The sequence below is a fragment of the Chlorocebus sabaeus genome, chromosome 12, assembly GCF_047675955.1.
Source record: "Chlorocebus sabaeus isolate Y175 chromosome 12, mChlSab1.0.hap1, whole genome shotgun sequence".
Lineage (NCBI taxonomy): Eukaryota > Metazoa > Chordata > Mammalia > Primates > Cercopithecidae > Chlorocebus > Chlorocebus sabaeus.
In genome coordinates, this window is record NC_132915.1 from 52,455,302 (window position 1) to 52,478,077 (window position 22,776).

Consider the following 22,776-nt stretch of genomic DNA (forward strand, 5'->3'; position numbering starts at 1 on the left):
AATAACGAGAAATGAGACTGAATCAGTAATAAAACTCTCCTAACAAAGAAAAGCCCATGACCAGATGACTTTACCATGAAATTCTACCAACCTTACAAAATACTAACACTAATTCTTCTCAAACTATTGCAAAAAATTAAAGATGAGGGAATTCTTCCTTACTTATTCTACAATACCAGCATTACCCTGATACCCAAACCAGAGCAATGACGCAACAAAAAGGAAAACTACAATCCAATATCCTTGATGAACATAAACGTGAAAATCCTCAACAAAATACTGGCAAACCAAATTTAACAACACATCAAAAAATAACACAATATGATCAAATGGGATTTATCCCAGGAATGCAAGGGTGGCTTAACCTGTGCAAATCACTAAACATGATATATCATATCAACAGAATGAAGGACAAAACCCAAATGATCACATAAATAGACAGAAAAAGCATTTGATAAAATTCAGTAACTCTTCATGATAAAAACTCTCAAAAACTTAGTCATAGAAAGAACATACCTCAACATAATCAAGGCCCTGTATGACAAATCCACAACTACCATCACAGTGAAAGGGGAAAAGCTGAAAGACTTTCCTCTTAAGAACTGGAACAAGGCAAAAATGCTCACTTCTACCCCTCTAGAATTGAACCTAGTACTGAAAGTCTTAACCAGAGCAATCGAGCAAGAGAAAGAAATAGAAAGCATTCGAAATTGAAAGGAGGAAGTCAAATTGTCTCTCTGTATACAACATAACCCTAAATATAGAAAAACCTAGAGCCAACCAAAAATTTCTTAGAACTGATAAATGAATTCAGTAAAGTCGCAGAATGTAATACAATTAAAAAGTGGGCAAAAGATCTGAATTGACATTTCTTAAGAGAAGACACAAATGGCTACCAAGTATATGAAAAAATGTGCAATATAAGTAATCATCAGGGAAATCAAAACCACAATGAGATATCATCTCATCCTAGTTAGAATGGCTATTGTCAAAAAAATAAAAAAGATAACAACTGCTGGCAAGAATGAGGAGAAAAAAATAACTCTTACATACTGTTGCTGGAAATGTAAATTAGGAGGCCTATTATGAACAATAATTTGGAGATTTCTCAAAAAACTAAAAATAGGACTGCCATACAATCCAGCAATTCCACTACTGGATATTCATCAAGAGAAAAGGAAATCTGTTTATCAATAAGATGCCTACTCTCCCACGTTTATTGCAGCACTTTTCACAAGAGCCAAAATATTGAATCAACCTGTGTCCGTCAATGGACAAATGGATAAAGAAAAACGTGGTATATATAATTAAGAGAATATCATTTAGCCACATAAAAGAATGAAATCTTGTCATGTGTAGCAACATTATGTTAAATGAAATAAGCCAGGCACAGAAAGACAAATATTGCACATTCCTATTTATATGTGGAAGCTATAAAATTTATTTCAAGGAGATAGAGAACATAATCATTGTTACCAGAGGCTTGAGGCAATAGGGCCAGGAGGGAGAGGGGGTGTGAAGAGAGGCTGGTTAATGAGTACAAACATACAGTTGGATAGAAGAAATAAGTTCCAGTGTTCGAGAGCACAGTAGAGTGACTATAGTTAACAATAATTTGTTGTATATTTTAAAATATTTAGAAGAGAAAATCTAGAATGTTCCAAACACAAAGAAATGATAAGTGTTTGAGGTGGTGGATATCCTAAAGACCTTTACTTAACCATTACATGTTGTAGGCATGTGTCAAAATATCACACGTATCCCATAAATATGTATAATTATTCTGTATCAATAACAAATATTAAAAGTTGATTAATAGGCAGGGTGCAGCGGCTCATGTCTGTAATCCCAGCATTTTGGGAGGCCATGGGGCAGACTACTTGATGTCAGGAGTTTGAGACCAGCCTGGTCAATATGGTGAAACCCCATCTCTACTGAAAATACAAAAATTAGCCAGGCAGGGTGACAGGTGCCTGTAATCTCAGCTACTCAGGGAGCTGAGGCAGAATTGCTTAAACCCCAGAGGTGGAGGCTGCAGTGAGCCCAAATTGCACCACTGCACTCCAGCCTGGGTGACAGAGTAAGACCTTGTCTCCAAGAAGACTGATTAATAAAAGAGAAGACAAATTGTTGACATTAATACAAGAGGGACTGTCATTAAAGATCTTATAGATATTAAATGGATACTAATAGAATATTGCTAACAATTTTTATGACAAAAAAATCTAACAACTTAGATGAATTGGACATATTTACTTAAAAATACAGCATACCAGAAGACAAAACACAAAATCTGAACACCAGTATCAATGAAAGAAATTAAATCTGTGATTTAAAAACCTTCCCATAAAGAAAACTCCAGACACAGATGGTTTCTCTAAATAACACCAATCCTACATAAATTTCTTCAGAAAAGAAAGAATTATTTTTTTCCCTCTCAGTTCAAGTGAATTGTTGTGTCATAGGGTAGGCATATGTTTAGTTTCATAACAAAATGCCAGAACATTTCCCAGAGTGGTTGTACTGTTTTACAGCATGTATGTATGAGAAAATGCTGATTTCCCCAAGTCTTTACTTGCAGCATGGAAAGCTGTGAGAAACTCATGCTATGCAATGAGTGTCCAAGATCTCAGGCTTCATTTGAGTAATATCACTCATTCTTGTGCCTATCCATAAACCCATCTATGCCTTCAACAAACAGAAGTCTCTGGTGAGAGCACAATTCTAAGAATAAAGTGACAAGTAGATACAGTGTTGGCCTTCAGAAGCTTACAGTTCTAGTAAAGAAAGGACATATCTATAAACAAATGAAACTTAGAATTTCAGGTGCTATTTTAAAAGATTTGACTTCAGCAGATGTCACGCTTTTGGAATGCTAAAGGAATAACTTCACTTACAATTATTAGAATTTAAGAGTCGCAACAACAATAAAAAGTCAGCAGGAATCACAAAAAGGTGAATACCACAGTATTTTACAGAACCTCTGGAAACACCTGCATTTACCATACTATTCACTTGCTGATCTCAGCACCCCAAAACACAAGTAGGTGACCTGACCAAATTTTCTTGCACACACAAGGTTTGAATGAGCTTGAAAATCATATAGACTTCAACATTATTTTAGGCAAATGTGTCAACATGAGTAAAAGGTTATATATATGATTGATCATCATTCATTTAAAAACATAACTAATGGCTTAGAATGAGTAGATCAGAATTTGTAAGGTATGCTGAGGAATGGGGATGGGGAAGGGATGAATTCAGGAAGATAATGTACTTTTCTTGGAGGCATGGAATTTACCATGCGAACAACTAAGAACCACTGAATGTGGTGGTAAATTAAAGAAGAATATTAACATATTTGCGTTTTAGAAAGATTATTATTTGCATTGTGGAGAACAGTTTGAAGAGGTATACAACTGGCAGTAAAATGTATTTGATTATTACAAGAATAGAGAATTGATATGTGCGTGAACTGAAAGATCTCAGTCTCAGAGGGATACAGGAGACAGGTAAGAGAAAAATTAAGAATGTATAATGGAAAAGACCAGTAATAATAATATTATGGTATATTGTAATAATAATAATAGTAGTATTTCTATAGAAAAGACTTACGTAATGCTGTTTGATGCTATATGCTTATAATATACAACAAAATATTTATTAATCACAACATAATTTAAAGTATTAAGTTATATTGGGAAATATTAATAAAGTTATGTAATTTTATGTTACATTAGTACAATAACTTATATAAAATTTATTATGTACCAGATAATTTACATTATTTTTTCTAGCTGTGGAGACCAGTGTAGACTGGTACCATTAATGAGTGAGAAAAAGTATTAACTATCCAAGTTCCATATTTTTGTGGAATTCTTACTATGTGCCAAGTAGTGTCTTGTTCTATGCAGTTCACAATCATTATTTATATTTTTCACACCTACCCTTAGATATGAGAGAACTGGGACTCAAAGACATTAATTATACCTTCACTAGAGTATGCAACTAGCAAATGAAAAAGACAGAATTCTGACCAATGATTCCAAAGTCCTGTACTTTTACCTATCAAATGAAGGAAAGATAGTGATTCCAAGTTGAAATATGTGGGATAGCTACATGTTATCCAGAGTAATGACTTTCTGTTTTGGACCTCAGAAAGCATTACAGTATTTGGGAATATCAGCATCTGTGTAGTCACTAAAGCCATATCAATCTGTGACTTGCTCTTCATGGTATAGACAGAATCAATGTCTTTCTATTCTTAGGAAATAAAAATAACAATCATTAATAAACAATAATAAACAAAAATAATAATTCTCATGAGAGGCATTTGTAAGCTCTCCAGAGTCAGCATGCCAATGATTCAAGTTCACCTCTAACCTCTCCAGTAGCAGAATTCAGCTGAGACTCAAGAATCTCATGGTACACAAGTTTGGTTTTGTTGCAGAGGGAAGAAAAAGGGATGATGTCAGAAAAGAAGGAAGAGTCTGAGTATGCCACGGGGTAATATCATTTGGAATATTTTGTGAATTCTGCTCTGAAATTGATAACAAAGCTCAAAACAAATGAGAATTTGTTTTGAAAATTCTCATTTGTTTTGAGCTTTATTATTTCTTCCTATTTTAATGGGAACACTGAGAAATCCAGCTGCTACCTCCCTGGTATAGGTGCTAGCAGGAGATGACAGCTGGAGCAGCAACCCTGGCCAGAACCAGATCCCACAGTGCAGTGACAATGGATCCACACATCCATTCAGTGAGTACCGGAGCATCAAAAGAGGGAACATGGACACTGCTCTGTGACTAAGGGACCGTTGATTGCTGTGGGTACGCAAGAGTCCATGACATCTTCCAACAGGCTCAGAGGAAAATGAGGCTTAGAGTTTGTATGAACGTGGCATGAAGAACAGGAGATAATTACTTCTTCCCATTATCCCATGCACCTGATTGAATTCCCCTGTCTGCTGTGGCCCGAGCAAACACATTACTAATTGTTCATTTTTTCTGTTGCCAAGAAATTTTTCTGAGCTCTGCCTCTCCAATTCTATTCAGTCATTCTAAAACTTGCTCCAGGAATCCTGAGCATCTAGTTTAAAATCAGGATTCCTTTTTATAGAGGAGGTACAGTAAGTTCTAGATTTATAGGGCAATGTTTTACTAGTGTCAGCCACAAGTTAATATTTTCCAAATTACATTTTTTGTTATCTTTTAATGCTCAGGATGGTCTATTATCTCACTATCCTCTTTGTATTTAAAAATAATAAAGGTAAATATATAAATGATTAGACGTTATATATGCTCAGAGAAGTTATAATAAAAAGTTAAAGCCTCTGCAATCCCTACCTATGAGTTGCTCACCACAAAGGGAACCACTATTAACAGTTGCTTGTCTCTACACCCAGGAACAGTTTCCATGCATACAGCTGCATTCATATATCCTTTTTTTTTTTTTTTTTTTTTTTTTTTTTTCTCAGACAGAGTCTCGCTCTGCCGCCCAGGCTGGAGTGCAGTGGTGTGATCTCGACTCACTGCAAGCTCCACCTCCCGGCTTCATGCCATTCTCCTGCCTTGGCCTCCCAAGTAGCTGGGACTACAGGTGCCTGCCACCACACCCGGCTAATTTTTTGTATTTTTTAGTAGAGATGGGGCTTCACCGTGTTAGCCAGGATGGTCTCCATCTCCTGACCTCATGATCCACCGCCTAGGCCTCCCAAAGTGCTGGGATTACAGGCGTGAGTCACTGCGCCTGGCCTCATATATCCATTTTAAAGCATATAAAAATTCTATAATCACTCTTATATATCATACTTTTCATTTAATCATGATCTTAAAGGTTTAATTCAAGCCAACATATACATATCTGTATGGTTTTAGCAGTGTCTGTATCATGTAGATGTGTGTAATGCACTTAATAAGTGCCTAGATTATAGCAATTTATCACAATTATATTTGATCTCACAAAGAGAGCTATAATCACAACAGTGTACTTATATCTTGATGCATTTTATAATATATTTCAACTTTGGTAAGTGATATGGTTTGGTTCTGTATCCCCACCCAAATCTCATGTTGAATTGTAATCCCCAATGTTGTGGGAGGGACTTGGTGGGAGCTGATTGGATTATGGGGGTGGATTCCCCCTTGCATTCTCATAATAGTGAGTTCTCACGAGATCTGGTTGTTTGAAAATGTACAGCACTTCCCTCATTCACTTTCTGTCCTCCTGGCCATGTGAAGATGTGCTTGCTTCCCCTTTGCCTTCTGTCATTATTATAAGTTTCCTAAGGCCTTCCCAGCCATGCTTCTTATACAGTCTACAGAATCATGAGCCAATTAAACCATTTTTCTTTATAAATTACCAAGTCTCAGGTAGTTCTTTATAGCAATGTGAGAATGAACTAATATAGCAACTATTGCAAAATTTCATCCTAGAAAAGATTTCAAGTTCCACTTTCACCAACAATATGAGAGAGGCTTTTGTTCTTCTACAGAACTGATGTTATTAACCTATAAAACTTTTGCTTAAAAGTGGTTGGCCAGATTGCCAAATAGGAACACTTCCAGTCTGCAGCTCCCAGTGAGATCAACGCAGAAGGTAGGTGATTTCTGCATTTCCAACTGAGGTATCCAGCTCATCTCACTGGGACTGATTAGACAGTGGGAGCAGCCCACATAGGGTGAGCCAAGGCAGGGGCAGGGTATCACCTCACCTGGGAAGTGCAAGGGGTCGGGGAACTCCCTCCCCTAGCCAAGGGACGCCGTGACTGACTGTGCCATGAGGAACAATGCATTCTGGCCCAGATGCTGCGCTTTTCCCACAGTCTATGCAACCTGCAGACCAGGAGATTCCCTCAGGTGCCTACACCAACAGGACCCTGGGTTTCAAGCACAAAACTGGGCGGCCATTTGGGCAGACACTGACCTAGCTGCAGGAGTTTTTTTTTTCATATCCCAGTGGCGCCTCAAATGCCAGCAAGACAGACCGTTCACTCCCCTGGAAAGGTGGCTGAAGCCAGAGAACCAAGTGGTCTAGTTCAGCATATCCCACCCTCTACTCAAATAAAGTAGAAAATCTAGGAAAAAATGAATAAATTCCTGGACACATACACCCTCCCAAGACTAAACCAGTAAGAAGTCGAATCCCTGAATAGACCAATAACAAGTTCTGAAATTGACGCAGTAATTAATAGCGGACCAACCAAAAACAGTCCAGGACAAAATGGATTCAAAGCCGAATTCTACCAGAGGTACCAAGAGGAGCTAGTACCATTCCTTCTAAAACAAATCCAAACAATAGGAAAAGAGAGACTTCTCCCTAATTAATTTGATGAGGCCAGCATTATCCTGCTACTAGAACCTGGCAGATACACAACAAAAAAAGAAAATTTCAGGCCAATATCTCTGATGAACATTGAAGTGAAAATCCTCAATAAAATACTGGCAAAACAAATCCAGCAGCACATCAAAAAGCTCATCCACCATGATCAAAATGGCTTCATCCCTAGGATGCAAGACTGATTCAACATGCACAAATCAACAAACATAATCCATCACATAAACAGAACCAGTGACAAAAACCACATGATTATCTCAATAGATGCAGAAAAGGCCTTAAAAAATTCAACACTGCTTCATGCTAAAAATTCTCAATAAACTAGATATTGATGGAACATATCTCAAAATAATAACAGCTATTTGTGACAGACCCACAGCCAATATCATACTGAATGGACAAAAGCTGGAAGCATTCCCTTTGAAAACTGGCACAAGACAAGGATGCTCACTCTCACCACTCCTATTCAGCATATTATTGGAAGTTCTGGCCAGGGCCATCAGGCAAGAGAAAGAAATAGAGGGTGTACAAATAGGAAGAGAGGAAGTCAAATTGTCTCTGTTTGCAGTTGACGTGATTGTGTATTTAGAAAACCCCATCTTCTCAGCACAAAATCTCCTTAAGCTGACAAGCAACTTCAGCAAAGTCCCAGGATACAAAATCAATGTGCAAAAATCACAAGCATTTCTGTACACCAATAATAGACAGAGAGTCAAATCATGAGTGAACTCCCATTTGCAATTGCTACAAAGATAATAAAATACTGAGGAATACAACTTACAAGGGATGTGAAGGACCTCTTCAAGGAGAACTACAAACCACTGCCCAAGGAAATAAGAGAGGATACAAACAAATGGGAAAACATTCCATGCTCATGGATAGGAAGAATCAATATCGTGAAAATGGTCATACTGCCCAAAGTAATTTACAGATTCAATGCTATCCCCATTAAGCTACCATTGACTTTCTTCATGGAATTAGAAAAAAAAAAAAAAAAAAGCTAATTTAAATTTCATATGGAACCAAAAGAGAGCACATATAGCCAAGATAATCCTAAGCAAAAAGAACAAAGCTGGAGGCATCATGCTGACTTCAAACTATACTACAAGACTATAGTAACCAAAACAGCATGGTACTGCTACTAAAACAGATGTATGGACCAATGGAAGAGAATAGAGGCCTCAGAAATAATGCCACACATCTACAACCATCTGATCTTTGACAAACCTGACAAAAGCAAAGGGAAAGGATACCCTATTTAATAAATGGTGTTGGGAAAACTGGCTACCCATATGCAGAAAACTGAAACTGCACCCCTTTCGTACACCTTATACAAAAATCAACTCAAGATGGATCAAAGGGTTAAATATAAGACCTAAAACCATAAAAACCCTAGAAGAAAACCTAGGCAATACCATTCCGGACATAGGCATGGGCAAAGACTTCATGACTAAAACACCAAAAGCAATTGCAACAAAAGCCAAAATTGACAAATGGGATCTAATTAAACTAAAGAGCTTCTGCACAGCAAAAGAAACTACCACCAGAGTGAACAGGCAACCTACAGAATGGGAGAAAATTCGTGCAATCTATCCATCTAACAAAGGGCTAATATCCAGAATCTATGAAAATTTCAACAAATTTAGAAGAAAAAAAACAACCCCATCAAAAAGTGAGCGAAGGATATGAACAGACACTTCTCAAAAGAAGACATTTATGCAGCCAACAAACATATGAGAAAAAAACCTCATCATCAGTGGTCATTAGAGAAATGCAAATCAAAACCACAATGAGATACCATCTCACACCAGCTAGAATAGCAATCATTAGAAAATCAGGAAACAACAGATTCTGGAGAGGATGTGGAGAAATGGGAATGCTTTTACATTGTTGGTGGGAATGTAAATTAGTTCAACCATTGTGGAAGACAGTGTGGTGATTCCTCAAGCATCTAGAACCAGAAATACCATTTGACCCAGCCATCGCATTACTGGGTACATACCCAAAGGATTATAAATCATTCCACTATAAAGACACATGCACATGTATGTTTATTGCAGCACTGTCCACAATAGCAAAGACTTGGAACCAACCAAAATGCCCATCAATGATAGACTGGATAAAGAAAATGTGGCACATATACACCATAGAATACTATGTAGCCATAAAAAAGGATGAGTTTGTGTGCTTTGCAGGGACATGGATGAAGCTGGAAACTATCATTCTCAGCAAGCTAACACCAGAACAGAAAACCAAACACCACTTTCGTGTCCTTTGCAGGGACATGGATGAAGCTGGAAACCATCATTCTCAGCAAATTAACACAGAAACAGAAAATCAAACACTGCATGTTCTCACTCATAAGTAGAAGTTGAACAATGAGAACACATGGACACATCACACATGTGTGAGGGAAACATCACACAACGGGACCTGTCAGTCGGTGGGGGGCTAGGGGAGGGAGAGCATTAGGAGAAATACCAAATGTAGACGATGGGTTGATGGGCGCACTAAACCACCACAGCACGTGTATGCCTATGTAACAAACCTGCCCGTTCTGCATATGTATCCCATAAATTAAAGTATAACAAAATAAAATTTTAAAAAGGAACAAGATCATGTCATTTGTAGGAACATGGATGGAACTGGAAGCCGTTATCCTCAGCAAATTAATGCAGGAACAGTAAAACAATACCGCACGTTTTCACTTATAAGTGGGAGCTGAATGATGAGAACATATGGACACATGGGGGCAACAACACACACTGGGGCTTGCTGGGTCAGTGGGGAGGGAGAGAATCAGAAAGAAGATATAATGGATGCTGGGCTTAATACCTAGGTGATGGGTTGATATGTGCAGCCAACCACCATGGCACACCTATGTAACAAACCTGCACATTCTGCACATGTACCCTGGAACTTAAAATAAAAGTTAAAGAAAATAAATAAATAAATAAATAAAACGTTTGTTTAACTGATTCAAACATTACTATGTGGTAATAAATGGCAGAAATTTGATGTTTTCAACATTATAAAATGCTAAAAGACGAGTGCACCACATTTGTTAATTTCAAATTATGATTTTGTATTTTAGGGATTGTGTTTTCCCCAATAAGATATTGGGGCATTTTTTAAATGAGAGACAAAAAAATCACTTGTGATACCTTCACAATGAAATGAAAGAAGACAAGATTTGCTCCTGTCATAAATTGTATATTTTCTACATCTCTCTTAACAAATAAGCACGAAATTATTTAAGACCCACAAATATTGAATTTTCTGGAAAATCATATATTTGTCTTGGAAAAGAAAAGTGACATGGTCACTAGGAAAGCTGAATGAATTTACAAATATGTAACACATTTTATCACACCAATGAAAAGCTTCATTGACACAAATATTTATATAGATTTTAGGAAATAATTTTCATCGTATATTTTTACTTTTCCTCCAGCATATTCACTGCAGAAAGAAAAGTCAAGGAGAGAGAAGGGTCATGCGAATGAGAAGAAAGGGAAAGGTGTAGGAATGAGGAGAAAGGAGACAGAGAAAGAGAGAAACTCACTGGTTTGAAAACGGCCTATTTTTATTTCCTTGTGGGATTCCCTCTACCTCCTAAAAGAAGTTTCTTTCTGACATAGATGATTCATGCTGAATAATATCAGTGTATAATATTTCTTCTGAATTTTGGGTTGATTTTGATGAAGCTGATCCCAGAGTAGACTGCATCCACATTTGGGGGATTATCAGGCATACATCAACAGAAAGGAAAACATTAAGGTAAGAATAGATGATAACAGAATATACTTTAAACAGCTCAACTTCAAAGCATTCTCTTCCAACATGATCACATAAAATATTAACAAAGATTTAATCACCATTAGCTTTGTTTTAAACTCTGAAGGACATTCTAGTGTTATGCAGAGGGAGCATAGACACACATGCTACCTGGTGTCCACATTAAATACTGATTATTGGGTAAAAACTTAAAAGCAGAGAAATATCAGAAGACAACTGATCCCTTAAATCACTTATTATTCCAAAAAGAGATGTGCTAAGTTGAGCAAAGCTAGGTGGGATGCTTTCCCATTGAGGGCGCTCCTGCCCTCTAAAAGCTTCACATGTTTATAAGAAATAATAGGAAGGGAGAATTTATGCAATTAGAAAACAATGGAAACCCTCTAGTCAATAACAGATATGGCAAGGTTGAGGGGAACTTCTAGGGGAGGGCCTCCAACACTAAGCTTCTAGTGTCAGCTCAGCTCAGTTTTTCACTAAACTAGCCCAAAGCAACTAAGCAAGATCTTCACTAAGCTCTCATAAGCAGATGAGGGAATGAGCTTCTGGAGTCATCCAGATTTATCTCTACACTGTTATTTTGCATATTCTTACACTGAATGAAGGCCCTAATGATATAAATTTTACTGCTATTGCACAATATAAACTTGTGCCTTGGATTTGGACATAGTATAAATACAACTCAACTTTTTGTTTATCCATTTATTTCACCAAACATTTATTTAGTATTTTGAAATCTGAACTCTGCTACTTTTTGTATTTATGACCTTGAGCAAGTTATTGAACTTCACTGAACTTCAGCTTGCTCATTAGTAAACCAGAGATAACAATTCCCACCTGATGGTATTGTTTAACGAAGAAATAAAATAAGTCATGTAAAGTACCCGTTGAAGTACCTCTTTCTTTATTTTGTAAGGTAGAAGAGAACAGGAATTTCCTAGATGGTTATCCTGGATGAGGAAGACTAATACTAAAAGCCTTGCTTAATAATATTCTTAGCTACAAAAGACATCTTAAGTAAACACCTCTAATATCTCTATAAGTTATTACCTGCTAGTTTTTATTTCCCTGTGCACAACCTCGTTAAAATTCATAAATCTTAGTAGGAGACTGTTTCTGAATCACAGCCCCATCTCAGAGACAATGGGAAACAAATGGTATAAAGCACACTTCCACAACAAACCCAAATATTTTGTGTAGCCAAATAAACACAAAGCAATTAATTCTTGTTGAAGGAAATAGACCCAAGCTATACAGAAAAAGCTGCATTTGTTGTGGGTATTTAAGTACTAAGTGACAGAAAGTTCGTGAATCTCATCTTCACAGCTTACTATGTCAGAACTGGATAGTTTAAATCATTATTTTATTGTGGAAGACAAGATCATTTTTAAAATCTCAAAATATCTCTATTTTAGTTTCCTAAAACTAAACTCAAGCCCAAATCACCTGGGGACTTTAATTTATTTGCTTGTAGTTCTTGGTAATTTTTTAAACAATAAGGTTAATGTTCAAGTTCAGAATTAGTTCAGCCCATTTCAACTCATGGACACATGTTCTAGGCAGAGTGTAATGTGTCCTTACTATTGGTTTCAGGGAAACATGACATCAAATCCCTCTTTGGATATTCTACAAAAGGCTTTTATTTGAAAGATAGTGTTTTAAGAATGTGTTTGACCTGAGGCATGTCTGAAATGGGATAATGGTGACATGTGTCAAAATGGTATATTCTGTTACCTAAAACATTTCCCCATATCTCCCACTGGTAAAATAATGATATTTTGGTTCTGAAAAGTAGGTCCACTCTGGTGGGAAAAGGCAGAGTCATAAGATCATCACTTCTATATTTTCTAAAACCTTAAGGTACCAGAAAAAAATGCCACATTTTTCCCATTTGAGAACTCAAGTTTAAATGTCTTCAAAAATAAAAAATAAATGAAAACAATTTTTTTAAGATTTGGGGCAAATATTTAAGAACTTTGTATTATAGACTTCAGGAAAGCACAACAGTCAAACCCTTTTATCTTTGTCTCTATAGGACAAAATAATTATATTTTGATTAGCCTTCCACCACCCACAAGCATAATGGGAATGTCTGAATTTTGAGTGGCTCTTAGACCATTTGTCATTGTTAGGCAAGCTAGTAAGCCTCAGTTTCTCCATCTTTACACCACAGATTTGAAATGAGGATTTAAGATATGATCATAAATAATGTAACCATGACAGAGAAGAACTTCAACAAATGCTTTCACTTTATTAAAAAAAAAAATCCAAAGATGGCATTTGTCTTGAGCCAAACAAATGATTTTAAAAAGGGCAAATAACTGTGATTCTCTCCCCCAATTCAAATCGTAGCTTCTTGAAATGCACTGCAAGATCCATTAAGTTTAGACAGTTACATTCATCTGTTCAAATAGCTAGTAATTGCCCCCCTTTCCTCATTAGTTAGCCTAATTGGAGTAATGTAATGTTAACAGATTGACCTTTAAAGTCCAACACTCGTGAGTTCATATTATGACTCTACCACTGAACTGTCACTCATTTATAAGTTACCTGTGCTCTCTAAGGCCTAGTTTTCTCATCTATAAAATGAGTTAAGTACCTAGCACAATGCCTTGTGTGCCATAAGTACTCAAAAAATGTTACGTTTTCTCTAAAGAAATAATTCTTTCCAAAGAAAAAGTATCAGCTAATGTGTGGAGTTAAAAAATTCCTGCCATACAGAATGAAAAAAGTATTTATTACATAAAAATGAATTAACGAATTTGAAAAGAACCCCCAAACCCCGTAGGTTCAAAGAAAATACGTGTTCCTCTATTATTGCCGATGTGACAGCAAAATCTTATTTCATCCTTATGACACCTAGAAATATCAAAGTAGGCTACTGTATTTGTCACAATGAGGTTCTCAAGTTTGATTTCTAGCTGTCAGTCAAAATGCCACCTTTAATCTTACTAGTTCATGTCACTGAAATTTGAGATGAACCCCATAAGTTTCATCAAAAACAGAATGCAGTTGCCATACAAAGCTAATGAATAATGGAATATATTTTTCATGTTAATTCATAAAATTCATAAATAATGAGATATAACATCTAATTGGTACATTTTAGACATAAATGTTTATCTATAAGAATGATGTGATGAAGTACCTTAAATTGTAATTATTGTTTAAAAGATTTGCAATTTAACCCATATGACATCTATATCTTGTACCTTTTAGCTTATTCTCCAGGTAGCTATCTGTCTGCCACCAAAATAACATATGGTAGAATTAAACAGATGTCATTACTTGTAGAAGAGTCTTCACATTTTGCAAAAGTAAAGCAACTATCTAACTCACAGAAAGTTAAAATAATTCTAAGCCTCTCTCCCCCAAAATAAAGTATGTGCCAAGTGGAATATAATTCTCCCAGAAAACAATCACCTCCAGGAAATCTCAAGGGAATAAGTTTAATACATTGTTCCAATCTCTGTGCATTGCTTCAGCATAAGATAGCAATAAAATTAAAAGATTGGTTTTGTTTACAGAAGACACTGCCTTTCTTCCAATACTTTTCAATGAACTCATCTCATTCTTATTCATGGAAGAACACCCACACTTCTATGAATCCAAAGTACCAAAGTCAATAGAAATATCCACATATCCAAAATAAGGATTTTTTTTTGTCAAAGAGGAAAGAGATGTGCTAAAAGTATTCCTAACATCAAATAACTACATATCTACATATTTTTTGAGTTTAACAACCTTTCTTTTTCTAAAATAAGTGAAAATTCAGTCTCCAAATTAAAAAACTAAAAGTACTACTTTTTTCAGAACCTGCTCAAACTATCCAGAAATTTAGGGAATCGACACTTCCTCAGATATCAAGTGAAAGTCATGTATCCTTAATTATAATTGGATAAATAAAAAATAAAACAATATTAGAAAAACATTTCCAAGAAGAACAAGTTTTTAGCTCATACAATTTTGACAAGTGTTTGGAAAAGTTGGTGCTGTCATAGATCATTGGTTAGTACATAAATTGGTGTAAGTGTCTTGAAGGACATTATGACAGTGTCTATCAAATTAAAAACTTACAAACCTTTCAAGTCTGAATCTTTTCTGTAAGTATTTATTCCATAAGTGTACATGTTCATGAGTGCACAAAAATGTCATTTGCCATGTTTCTTTGTAATAGCAAACAACTGGAGGCTCTGGGATGGGCTGCTGCCTAGTGGCAAATGCCTGGGTGTGAATTTGGTGGCTTAAGCAGAGGTGCAAGTCTGGTTAAGCACTCAGTCACCAAAAAGACCTCAGATGATGATGCCCCCTGATTTGGGCTAGAAGGCAATGAGTCACGTTTCTAACATCTGGTGGAAGGAAACATGAAAATACAAAATGTTAAAAATAAATAAGTTGGTTAGTGAATTAGCATTTCTTTAGTACTAAAATGGTTAACAACTCTATAAAATGTATGATAGAATGAAAGGATATTTCTATCTTTCCTCCTCAAGCTTTCATTTTTACAAATGGTGATTCTAAGCACTGTACTTCCTATAGATTTACAGGGTTTTTCCCTCAGAAGAAAGATCATAGAAATTATCTGAACAATTAATTGCAATTACATTTAAGAGCAATTTATCTAGTTCACATTAGGCTGATGCCCATTTGAATGTAAGTTCATCAATAAAAAGTTCCATGAAAGCCAGATTAGCTTTCATTTTATGTTGCATCCCTAGTCCCTAGCACCTAGAAGAAAGCGCAAGTGACATGCAATAGATAGTCAAAATACATATTTGGAGAAAAATCAGCAAAGTATATCTAATGAAGTTCTCCAATTGCAAATATTTATTAAGTGAACTCCACTGCTCTTCAAAATAATTTTGTCTAGCATGAACACTGGCCTGTGTTCACATTCATATATTTGCTTTAAGAACTTTAATTAATGTATATAGTCCACCGATTTAAAGAAGTCCTAGAACTACTAAAAACGGGAAGAACCACCGTGAAACTGGAAGTCAGTTTTACATGACAATAGTAGTATATGTTGTCCTTCTATAGACTTACTAAGTCTGTTCTTATGCTGCTATAAGGATGTACTCGAGACTAGGTAATTTATAAAGCAAAGAGGTTTAATTGACTCACATTTCTGCATGGCTGGGGAGGCCTCAGGAAACTTACAATCATGACAGAAGACACCTCTTCACAGGGTGTAGGAAAGAGAACGAGAGCCAAGAGAAGGGGGAAGCCCCTAATAAAACCATCAGATCTCATGAGAACTCACTATCACGACAACGGTATGGGGTAAACCACCCTCATGATTCCATTATCTCCACCAGGTTCCACCCTTGACATGTGGGGATTATTACAATTCAAAGTGAGATTTGCATAGGGACACAGAGCCAAACCGTATCACTAAGATGCTGGTGTTTATGGAAAACGCCCAGGAATATTAGTAAAGAGGATTTTGTTATAGAAATGGCTCTATTGTTGATTAATTTTGTACACTTAACTATGCCCTTTAATCCTAGGTTTTCATATTTTTATTAGTAAAATCATGGGATTTGGGTTGGGGAATCTCTAAATTCTAGCTCTGCTTGCTTTAAACTATTTGATTCTATGACTTTGCATATATCAATGTCTCAAATCTTACTAACAATAGTGGGGTTGCTTTACAGAAAATATATGCCCAGATAGAAACTCACCAAAAAGGAAAAAATAAATCAATCTATTGTTATTGTCACTCTTGTTCTCTTGTGTGAGTACTTCCAAAGATAACTGGAAAAAAAAAAATTGGCATGGATCTTCCTCTAAATGCAGTATCTCTTCCCTCTCCCTTTATCTCTCACTATTTACATTTTCACAGCCTTTCATTTCCAATTCAGAACTTGTTGAATACAGCAAAGAGTAAAAATCTCTTTTTTACATGGATTATTCATAGATCACTTGTTAATTGAGCAATGAAACAGATATTCACATACTGTTATACCATTTATTGGTATAAAAAGACAATATAAAAGGAAGTTTTTAAAATGTATGTGACATTTGACCCAATAATTCCACTGATTCACATAGACATTTATATTATTTTGAGATTATTTCAGTATTATAGAAGAGTTGCATAAATATTTCAAAGAATACCTGTATATTCTTCACCTGCTATCCAAATGCTAACATTTTACGGCATTGTCATTCTCTCTTTTTTACTGTGTCTGTTTCCATAGATATGAAAACTTTTCATTGGAGCATAATTTAAGATGGAAAAAACTGGAAGAAACCTAAGTAACAAGCATCAAGGAAATGGCTTCTTAAATTATGGCATATACACTACATGGAATATTGAACAGGTATTAAAATGTTTTCAGTGATTACTGTAAAATTAAAGGCAAGATGCTTATTAGGTAATACGAATTCAAAAAATTATTAAATTTTTAAAAATGATTATTACAAAGAGTATAGTATAATATCTATTAAATATTGCCAAGTGAAAACTCAGAATAACATCAATGACATATATAAACAGATTGATGTGAAAGAAAGATGAGAAGGGAACATGCAAAAATAAATGTAGTTACATAAGTGTGATGGGGTTATGGATAAATGTTCTGTTTTCTAAATAATGTAACTTTTTATGGACTATCCTTTAAGATTTTATGGATGGCTACCTGAAGTATAAACAAGTGGAAAATACTGAATTTGAGAAATTAATCACAAGGCTATAAAGTAGGAGGCATAAATTGAACTATATACAGTAAACACTCATAGTTCATGGGAGAAAGAAGGAAAGTGGTCATTTTTCCCAAGGAGAAAATAAATAGAACTCAAAACAGAGAAGAGATTATTTGGACTGAGATTTCCAAAGGAATAAAGCTGACACAGGTTTATGATGAAAGTGCAACAAACAGAATGCTGAATTCTGCTATATATCAGTTTAATTTTTCACCGTGCTACACGATACAATTCGATTGCTTCTAACCTGATATTTCACAGAGATATATTATTCTGTGGGTATTACTAACAGATATGCGAAATCTGACTGCCAGACTGAACACAGACCTGTAAACCAATAAAACAGATAGTTTCCGAGAGTTATAATATCCGATAACCAAAATCTAAAGAAGGAGGATGAAGATAATAATAGACTTATTCTTAGCAAAGAATGTTCCACACATGTGACTTTTAACAGTTTAATTACATGTTCAACACAAAGGGAAACATTTCTGAAAGCCACGAATTCTGTTGTAAGGTGTTTTGGGGTATAAAGAGCTGTAATTTAACAAATAACCTCAGAATATCAGGTGGTATTAAAAAGTGCTTTGTTTTAGTATATTTTCTCATTAATTTTTATCTGAATATTTGGCTCTGAGGCTTACAAACCTGTGTATACGCAATTTTGCCAGGAGAAATAGGCAAGAAGTATTTTCATCCATCTGCTGAAGATAAAACTTTTTACCGTAAAGCAGTCATAATTTTGTCTTGGAATGAAACACAAAGACCAGTATAATGTTAATTGTGATTAAAAAATAACGCTATGGTGTTAGAATATACTATCCAAAAGTAAGTTGGTCAATGTTCAATGTTTTGTTTTTGTTTTCTCATAAATGGGAAAGAAAAGGGAAATGAGGGAAGAGTAGGTTTGGAGAAAATAAAAGCAGAAAAAGTCTGTAATATCTCCCTGTGTCCACACCAAGCTGTTCTCCACTTAGATTAGGCTAATTTATTCTGTATAGGTAAGATAGAAAAGCAGAAAATAAAGTTTGTATCTTTAATCTATGATTAAAATAAATTGTAATTGCATGTTTTCATCTTCACTCTATCACTAATTCACAACCCTCTATTACTAGCCGGAGGCTCAAGTACTCTGCAATAGTAACACAATTATAAGAGCATTAGTAGAAGGTCCAGTGATAAGACGTTATATTTTAATATAATTTTATTTTACATACTTATCTATCTTATTCATTGTTTGTAGTAAAGAAACGAAGGAATAAAAAATGACTCTCAGAATTTGGGCTTAGGCGTCTTGATAAATGGTGACATCATTTACTGTGAAGTACAAAACATAGAGAGACAGGTTTGGGCAAAAACAAGTGATCTGTCTTGGAGAATTCAGGTATGAGATGTTTATTAGTCGTCCAAGAGAAAATAATTCAATATCAAGTGGGCAGTATTAGCAATAATATATGATGGATTTCTGATTCAAAAAAATCCTTATCAGAAAATCTAGTACACATGTAGCAGAGGAAATCGGCCTCTTAGTAAAATTTCTAGGTAGATACAAACGGGATTCTTTCTTAACATGAGACCACCCAAGCAGGTTTAAGACATAAGATACCAGTACTTGAACCCCAGATTCTACTAAAGATAATATCTTTATTGTATCTAAGTTATACTTCACAGTATATTAAATCTTTGCAAAATGAACACTGAAAATCTAAAGCTAATCACAACTCCAGAAAGAAATTAGATTATTATTTTCGTTTACTAAAAGGATGCTTTTATTCTGCTCACAGCTGAGTTTGTCATCTATTGTTATTTCACAGATGACATAATTCACAAGTTATTAAAGCTTTCACTCCAGTCTGAACTTTGTATTCTTACACATTCCAAAACACTTTCAATTTTCTCTAACTACTCTCTAAAGTAATTTCAGTCCCAAAGAATAGAGGAGGAAAAAATATACATTGAATATATAAAGCAGAGGCAGAGAACTGATCTAATATGACATACATCTTTATGAAAGAAAAGATAGGATGACTTGCTCATGGCTATATTCTTTATAAGTTATTTCTTCTCACTCATCTTATAAAGACAGTTCTTTTTTAAAAAGGTTAGGATTTCTTTATATTTTATACAAGTTATCTCTTTTCAGCCTTCACGGTTTTTATAGTTGTCAAGTTTCAAACCTAAAGGACAGCTTACTTTTTCAGTTATCGCATTGCCTTCTTAACATATATGCTGCTGTTTAGAATTTATCCCCGAGTCATGGTAAAATCATACTTTAATATTTGTGTGTACAAAATCATATCTGAATAAAAATAAATATCTGTAAAATTCAAAATCATATCCAGATCTGACGATAGTAACCAATACAAATGGGATTGTCTATCTCACCAATGTCATAACTATTCTTTAAGTTATAGAGTACTAAAATTTTAATCATACAAAATGAATGAATTCTAGAGTTCTGCTGTGCAACATTGTGCCTATAGTTAAAATTAATGTATTACATACATAAAATTTTGTTGCTGGGCATGGTGACTCATGCCTATAATCCCAGCACTTTGGGAGGCTGAGGTGGGCAGATTGCTTGAGCTCAGGTGTTCAAGACCAGCCTGGGCAACATGGCAAAACCTCGTCTCTACAAAAAATACAAAAATTTGCTGGGTGTGGTGCACATACCTGTGGTTTCAGCTACTTGGGAGGCTGAGGTGGGAGGATGGCTTGAGTCCAGGAGGTCAAGGCTGTAATGAGCTGAGATTGTGCCAATGAACTACAACCTGGGTTAGAGACCTGTCTCAAAAAAAAAAAAATTGTTAAGAAGATACAGTTCATATTAGATGTTCTTACAATAAGATTAAATAATAAATCATATAGTACTATATTCATAAATGTATACATACCTATGTAAAAATATAAAATAATATCAAAATTATATGCTTCTATGTGTCTAGAAAAAAATCACATAAACTAAGTATATAAATAAACATATATACTAAGCGGTTAACTACATTTTTTTGTAGAGTGGGAATAAGAGCAATGTTTACTTTTTATTTAATGCATTTCTATATTGTTTGTCTTTTATAGCAAGCATGCATCGTTTGAAAAGTTGGAGAAATGGCAAGTTATAAAACAGAGATAACTATGTCTAGTAAAGTAACAACAATAAGTAAAATCACTAAACATCAGAGCAAAATCACATTTGTCAATTTGATTCAGAAGCTTTCCAAAATGTCCAATACAATATAAGAAGATAATATGTCATATGAAGATAAAAATTAATTGTAGTTATTATAATAAAACTTATGTAAAAATAAGACAGTAGTATGCCAAACAGATTACCCTCAAATTTTTCTATTTAATGTATAAAATAGTATTAAGCCTGTAATATACAAAAGAATTCATGGAAAAATCAAAATTTAAAAAATAATTGGGTTTTCAAAGTGTATCTTAAGTAATAATAAATATCACATCATGTACTATAACAGCCTAAGTGAACAATACTGGGAGTAATGCCACAAATTTGACCACATCATAACTTTAAGGATATTATAGTATAACTATGTTAAAAGAAAAACATTTTACTAAATTGAACTATTAAATTTCCTAAGAAAAATGTTACCTTGCCTCTTAAGAAATTAAAAAGCAACCTCTGGGTCATTTTCAGTAACTAGGTTCTAAACTGCTTCTTTCATTCATTCAGTAAAAAACACGTTGATTGACTCTCAAGTACCAAAGATAAAGAAGTGAATAAAGCAAACAAAGAAAAACTGTCTTGGTGATGCTCACATTCTAGAGGATGGACAGAGAATAAACAAAATTAATTTTAAAATATTTAGAATGTTAGATAGTGATAAAAGTAAGGGAAAAAATTAAGTAGAGAAAGAAATAGGGATTGGGGGTAATTTTGAGTGTAATAGACAAACTGAGGAGATATTGGAGTCAAAATCAGAGAGAGGGCTGGGCATGGTGGCTCACGCCCGTAATCCCAGAAATTTGGGAGGCCAAAGCGGGCGGATCACTTGAGGTCAGGAGTTAGAGACCAGCCTGGCCAACATGGTGAAACCCATCTTTACTAAAAATACAAAAAAAAAAAAAAAAAAAAAAAAAAATAGCTGGGTGTGGTGCATGCCTGTAATCCTAGCTACTTGGGAGGCTGAGGTGGGAGGATTGCTTGAACCCAAGTGTTGAAGGTTGCAGTGAGCCTAGATTGAGCCACTGCACTCTAGACTCTGTCTCCAAAAATAAAAATAGAAAAACAGAGAGAGGTGGAAAAAGTCATGGCACTACCTGTGGGAAGGGATCTAGGCAGAAGGGCAGAAGGGGTCATGAATGATTGCAAAGACCTAAGGCAGTGCCTGCTTTTTTATGTTTAAAAATTAAATAGGACCATTCATTGGATCAAAATGGTAGGGAACAGAAGTGGTAGAAGAGGAAGTTAGAGAGATTAAGGCAGATCTTCTAAGATCTGCAATCTCTTTACAAGGACTTTGCTTTTATCTTGTGCAATATGGGAAGCCAACAGAGGGTTTTGGGTACGGAAAAGACACAATTTGTCTTATATTTTACCAGCATCCATTTGACTATTGTGTTGAGAGCATTCTAAAGGGATGTAAAAGTGGAAATTTAGATAACAGAAAAGAGACAACTGCAAGAATCTAGAGAGAGATTATGGTAGCCCAGAGCCATGTTGGCATTAAAGGGTACAGAAGATAACAGCAGTGTCTTGCCCATATTCCCTGGATCTTATATTTAAGTTCATGCCATTTAACTTCTAACTGTCAGCATCAACACCTCTTGCTTGAAGGCTGTCTGGGACTGGAGCTAACTTTTCCCATGCATGTAGAAACCCAACAATATCCACTCTCTCCCCTTGGACAAGCACCCACACCAATAACAGACAGGAGTTGGTATATAAATATCACAGTGTTGTCACGGAGTGGA